Source organism: Anoplopoma fimbria, unplaced genomic scaffold, assembly GCF_027596085.1.
Source record: "Anoplopoma fimbria isolate UVic2021 breed Golden Eagle Sablefish unplaced genomic scaffold, Afim_UVic_2022 Un_contig_12954_pilon_pilon, whole genome shotgun sequence".
Lineage (NCBI taxonomy): Eukaryota > Metazoa > Chordata > Actinopteri > Perciformes > Anoplopomatidae > Anoplopoma > Anoplopoma fimbria.
Genome location: NW_026552799.1, coordinates 1 through 6,431, shown reverse-complemented (window position 1 = coordinate 6,431; position 6,431 = coordinate 1). Strand labels below are relative to the sequence as shown.

Here is a 6,431-nt window from a genome sequence, read left to right as displayed (position 1 = left end):
ATCCCTTTTTAACTCTTCCTTCTGTTTTCACCTTTGTCTCCCTAACTCCCTGCACTTTCCTTTGCCTTTCTCCCCCTTTGGCTGCCACAGTATCAGATGTCTGGAGGGAAATGTTACACCAGCAAAGATGGTGGCATAAGGGTCTTGATTTCAGTGCGTGTGTGGCACCCTGACTCCGTGTAAAAGCCTTAAGTGAAAGTCTGGCCTTTTGACTGCTATGTTCAAAATGCAAAGTCAAATCAAAGAAACGGTGTTCATTGAAATTTATTGAAAATAATTCAGTTTAAAAAAAAAGATGGCTTTCAAGAAAGTGACCAGCTGCCACACCTGTTAACGATTCGGCCCCTGATTGCTCTCTGAGCAGCTGTTGCTGATTGGCTTCGTTTAGTGGGAGCGGTATATAAAGGAGACACAGAGGGATCTCTAGCAAGGCCTGAGCTTCTCTCAATGCTAGTTAGTCCCAGTGAGCTGCACGTCTCCAACCAGAGCGTCTGAGGTGAACAGGGTGCTGCCTTTCTGCTGATAGCCATGGCTCTTGGACTCATTCTGCGGTATGTTTTATTGATGTCGAGCACTTCTTTGCCCTTTATTTGTTTCAATTACCTTTAACAGAGATTTTTTTTTTAATCGGATGTTTGTTCTTAACTGCTCTCCTGCAGGGTTTCCTGGATTTGTTTTTTGCTGTTTGATGGCAGTGCTGGATTACCATTTAAAGGTAAAGCCGTTCTACTTCATTATGCCCATCAGCAATATCTAATGTTTAATCTTTATTGTTTATTTCAAAGGTTATGGATATCGAGTTAAAAATGACTTGCTTGCAACCTTGGTGATGATGGAGAAGATGAAGCGTTGCTTTCCTCACTCTCTGCTCAGAGTAACTGGCAGGCTTCACATAACCGACCGACTGGCCCTGTTTCCACCGTCTACAAGCCTCCAGCTGCACAATGGCCGGGTTTGGTTTCCTCTCTGCAAAACCTGCCCAACGCACCAAGTTCTGCTGAGGTAGAGGGACCTATCAACGATTACTCAAGAGACTGGGGCCTGGTAAACCTTGCGGCACAACACCTTCCTTTGAGCTCCAACTACCAGCAGAGTGACCCAGCAAAGCCTCAGCCAGGCCCGGTCCAGGCTCAATCAGCGTCACTTGGTGTTGCTCCTACACATGAACTGCCTGCGTATCCAGCTGGTGACTCTACTCCTTATGCTAGTCAGATTGCCTCCTCCACCTCTCAGGCCGCAAAGTCTCCCAGCTTTGACTCTTGGCAGCCTGCGCCAGCTAGCGGTGGTCAGGATGTGGCTGCTACTCTGACCGTCCTGGATCCCCAAACCAGAACCTAAACTCTGGCTCCAGTGGAAGTGGCTACTACAACCCTCATCTTGTCTATGAGGACGTCTTCCAATATCCTGAGCCTTCAAATGCTGCTGGACAGTATGGCCAAGCTGATTACATGAGCGAGGGATCTTCAACTTCCTCCACCCAACAGGGATCCTTCCCCAGTTACCCAACATATGTGGGAGCCCAACCTGCCTATCCGTCTGTGGTGTTAAGCCCCTCTTATGGGTTCTCTGGAGGAGAGAACCCCAACTTCAGTCAATTGGGCTACCAGCCACGTGATGAAATTCCTTCGCTTCCACAAATGTATGTCAGCCCCCAAAATGTTCAGGTTGCCCAGAGAGTGAGTGAACCGATCCTTCCTCCGCCACCTCCAAGCTATATTGTCCAGTCCAGAAACGGCTACCAGCGAGCAGGTATCTCCAATAAATCCAGGTACTCCCCAGAGGTTGGCTTGCCACTGTCTGTACACTCAAAGGTGCCAAAGGTAATCCAGCTGCTCCTAAGGGTGCAAAGAACCCTGAAAGGTATGTCTGCAACTAAACTTACTACTTTAAATGCTTATTTGAAATTATGCCTAATTGTTGTGTTTTTTTTGTCTTCCAGAACAAGTGTACATGGATAATATGTCCCAAGTTGCAGGTAAATGTTTCATCTTAATCAAAACATTTAAAAGTAACTAATGCACATATTGACCTCTGATTTCTTGTTTGCAGAATGCTGTGCCCTCTGAAGAAACAAAATAAAATATTTTTTTAAATTTGTGAAGTCTTGCATGTCACTAGATCTACCTTCTCTGTTTGAAATATTTCGATTTTTGCTCTTCAACAACTTAAAAGCTACTTGTCAAAGTTGATGTCTAAATGGGATGGCAAACTACACAACAACAATGCACATATCCTGCTTTTTCAGTGTAAAGCATTGAATTTTGATTCCAGCTGGGCTATGTGGAGCTAGGCTTCTTTAACTTGGGTCAAACATCCTATAGTTTTATCAATAATTACAAAAGGCATTATGCATCCACCCCACTATATGGCTCTCATAAAGCAACGCATTCCTTATGCACACTCTACAAGAAAAAACATCCGACATCCTGCCTACACCCAACAACAAGCACGTCAGCCTACTTCCATGATGCATTCATGGTCAAGCTCCGCCGTCAGAAACAGTTCAGGCCCTGTGTTGAAATATATTGTCATTCTTTCAATATGTGAAAAACACGCAGATATGCACAACATATCCAGTCCTATTCCCATGTTGAATACACATGTGTCCATCAGGACAAAGGGTAGACACAGAGTTAATTAAAGCCACGGATCTTCTCACTCTGTAACATGACCCTGCAGGATGACACCAGTTGGCATGAGAACAACACACATACGAGTAAGTTCGCTTGTGAGTTAATCATCATGGTAGTGCATTCAGCACCAGGATTGATCCTTTTGCTTCTACTCATTGCACTCACTATTGAGTAAGATGACTTGTCTTCTAAATGCACAGCAGCTCTACAGACTGAGCCCCTCTGTTACAGATGATTAAGTCTTTTTAAATATATTGTAGTTTATACTTTAAGCTTGATGGCAGTAATCTTTGTCACGTGCAAAGCATGTGGAGTTGCTGTGCCATGCATCAATTAATGTTCTTGTACAAATGAAGAAGAGGGAGAACTATTAGAATGTGACATGTCTACTTTAGTAAGAGATATACATTATATATGTCTAAATCCCATTAACTTTTTCTCTACCCAATATTTTATCTTTTATTTTACATAACATTTTAAACTTCATTTGACCGCAGTCCTTCCTTCCTGCTGCTGTCAGGCTGCACAACCAACTCTGCTCCCAGCAGACCACATGACCACATGACAATAATAACATGACAATAAAACCTGTGCAATACATTACACATTACACTGTGCAATAATAGTTAAAAAAGTTAAAAATAGTTAAAATAGTTGTTTTTTTCTCTGTCTGTAAATATAATATTTCAGTTATTGTTGTTTTTTCTACTGTTTTTTTTTTATTATTGCTTATTTATAATACTTGTTTTATTTTATTTTTATTTTTTATTTTTTATTTTTAGCTTGTTTTCTTCTACTATGTCTCTTGTGTGCACTTTACGCTACGCTGTTGTAAGTCTGCAAATTTCCCCGCTGCGGGACTAATAAAGGATTATCTTATTTTATCTTAATCCCCTTTTTAACTCTTCCTTCTGTTTTCACCTTTGTCTCCCTAACTCCCTGCACTTTCCTTTGCCTTTCTCCCCTTTGGCTGCCACAGTATCAGATGTCTGGAGGGGAAATGTTACACCAGCAAAGATGGTGGCATAAGGGTCTTGATTTCAGTGCGTGTGTGGCACCCTGACTCCGTGTAAAAGCCTTAAGTGAAAGTCTGGCCTTTTGACTGCTATGTTCAAAATGCAAAGTCAAATCAAAGAAACGGTGTTCAGTTGTTCTTTAAATGAGAAAAAATTGAAAATAATTCAGTTTAAAAAAAAGATGGCTTTCAAGAAAGTGACCAGCTGCCACACCTGTTAACGATTCGGCCCCTGATTGCTCTCTGAGCAGCTGTTGCTGATTGGCTTCGTTTAGTGGGAGCGGTATATAAAGGAGACACAGAGGATCTCTAGCAAGGCCTGAGCTTCTCTCAATGCTAGTTAGTCCCAGTGAGCTGCACGTCTCCAACCAGAGCGTCTGAGGTGAACAGGGTGCTGTGTTTCTGCTGATAGCCATGGCTCTTGGACTCATTCTGCGGTATGTTTTATTGATGTCGAGCACTTCTTTGCCCTTTATTTGTTTCAATTACCTTTAACAGAGATTTTTTATTTTTTTTAATCGGATGTTTGTTCTTAACTGCTCTCCTGCAGGGTTTCCTGATTTGTTTTTTGCTGTTTGATGGCAGTGCTGGATTACCATTTAAAGGTAAAGCCGTTCTACTTCATTATCCCATTAGGCCCATCAGCAATATCTAATGTTTCATCTTTATTGTTTATTTTAAAGGTTATGGATATCGAGTTAAAAATGACTTGCGCAACCTTGGTGATGATGGAGAAGACGAAGCGTTGCTTTCCTCACTCTCTGCTCAGAGTAACTGGCAGGCTTCACATAACGGACTGGCCCTGTTTCCACCTTCTACAAGCCTCCATGCACAATGGCCGGGTTTGGCTGCAAAACCTGCCCAACTCTGCTGAGGTAGAGGGACCGATTACTCAAGAGACTCCTGGATCCCCAAACCAGAACCTAAACTCTGGCTCCAGTGGAAGTGGCTACTACAACCCTCATCTTGTCTATGGCCGCAGGCTTTGACGTCTTCCAATATCCTGAGCCTTCAAATGCTGCTGGACAGTATGGCCAAGCTGATTACATGAGCGAGGGATCTTCAACTTCCTCCACCCAACAGGGATCCTTCCCCAGTTACCCAACATATGTGGGAGCCCAACCTGCCTATCCGTCTGTGGTGTTAAGCCCCTCTTATGGGTTCTCTGGAGGAGAGAACCCCAACTTCAGTCAACTGGGCTACCAGCCACGTGATGAAATTCCTTCGCTTCCACAAACGTATGTCAGCCCCCAAAATGTTCAGGTTGCCCAGAGAGTGAGTGAACCGATCCTTCCTCCGCCACCTCCAAGCTATATTGTCCAGTCCAGAAACGGCTACCAGCGAGCCAGGTATCTCTTCAATAAATCCAGGTACTCCCCAGAGGTTGGCTTGCCACTGTCTGTACACTCAAAGGGTGCCAAGGGTAATCCAGCTGCTCCTAAGGGTGCAAAGAACCCTGAAAGGTATGTCTGCAACTAATCTTACTACTTTAAGTGCTTATTTGAAATTATGCCTGATTGTTGTGTTTTTTTTTTTTGTCTTCCAGAACAAGTGTACATGGATAATATGTCCCAAGTTGCAGGTAAATGTTTCATCTTAATCAAAACATTTAAAAGTAACTAATGCACATATTGACCTCTGATTTCTTGTTTGCAGAATGCTGTGCCCTCTGAAGAAACAAAATAAAATATTTTTTAAATTTGTGAAGTCTTGCATGTGTCACTAGATCTGCAACCTCTTTTCAGTTTTTGCTCTTCAACAACTTAAAAGCTACTTGCCAAAGTTGATGTCTAAATGAGATGGCAAACTACACAACAACAACGCACACTCAACTTTTCCTGCTTTTCAGTGTAAAGCATTGAGATTTTATTCCAGCTGGGCTATGTGGAGCTAGGTTTCTTTAACTTGGGTCAAACATCCTATAGTGTTATCAATAATTACAAAAGGCATTATGCATCCACCCCACGAGGAAGAGAGGAATCTGTACATCAAGGCCTCCAGGGATCACCCCACTAATGGCTCTCATAAAGCAACGCATTCCTTATGCACACTCTACAAGAAAAAACATCCTGCCTACACCCAACAACAAGCACATGTCAGCCTACTTCCATGATGCATTTATGGTCAAACTCCGCTGTCAGAAACAGTTCAGCCCGTGTTGAAATATATTGTCATTCTTTCAATATGTGAAAAACACGCAGATATGCACAACATATCCAGTCCTATTCCCATGTTGAATACACATGTGTCCATCAGGACAAAGGGTAGACACAGAGTTAATTAAAGCCACGGATCTTCTCACTCTGTAACATGACCCTGCAGGATGACACCAGTTGGCATGAGAACAACACACATACGAGTAAGTTCGCTTGTGAGTTAATCATCATGGTAGTGCATTCAGCACCAGGATTGATCCTTTTGCTTCTACTCATTGCACTCACTATTGAGTAAGATGACAGTCTTCTAAATGCACAGCAGCTCTACAGACTGAGCCCCTCTGTTACAGATGATTAAGTCTTTTTAAATATATTGTAGTTTATACTTTAAGCTTGATGGCAGTAATCTTTGTCATGTGCAAAGCATGTGGAGTTGCTGTGCCATGCATCAATTAATGTTCTTGTACAAATGAAGAGGGAGAACTATTAGAATGTAACATGTCTACTTTAGTAAGAGATATACATTATATATGTCTAATTCCCATTAACTTTTTCTCTACCCAATATTTTATCTTTTATTTTACATAACATTTTAAACTTCATTTGACCGCAGTCCTTCCTTCCTGC

General features: G+C 42.3%; 3 long non-coding RNA genes across 3 annotated transcripts; all 3 read left to right on the top strand.

Annotated features, from left to right (window-relative positions):
* The first annotated feature begins 359 nt into the window (after nucleotides 1-359).
* On the top strand, nucleotides 360-815 carry LOC129116196 (uncharacterized). Its single transcript, XR_008533458.1, has 3 exons — nucleotides 360-551; nucleotides 660-715; nucleotides 786-815. It is a non-coding gene; the product is annotated as an uncharacterized LOC129116196 (long non-coding RNA).
* Nucleotides 816-1,819: 1,004 nt separating this feature from the next.
* LOC129116195 (uncharacterized) lies at nucleotides 1,820-2,077 on the top strand. Its single transcript, XR_008533457.1, has 3 exons — nucleotides 1,820-1,860; nucleotides 1,940-1,975; nucleotides 2,050-2,077. It is a non-coding gene; the product is annotated as an uncharacterized LOC129116195 (long non-coding RNA).
* Nucleotides 2,078-4,641: 2,564 nt separating this feature from the next.
* On the top strand, nucleotides 4,642-5,367 carry LOC129116198 (uncharacterized). Its single transcript, XR_008533459.1, has 3 exons — nucleotides 4,642-5,111; nucleotides 5,195-5,230; nucleotides 5,305-5,367. It is a non-coding gene; the product is annotated as an uncharacterized LOC129116198 (long non-coding RNA).
* The last annotated feature ends 1,064 nt before the right edge of the window (nucleotides 5,368-6,431 follow it).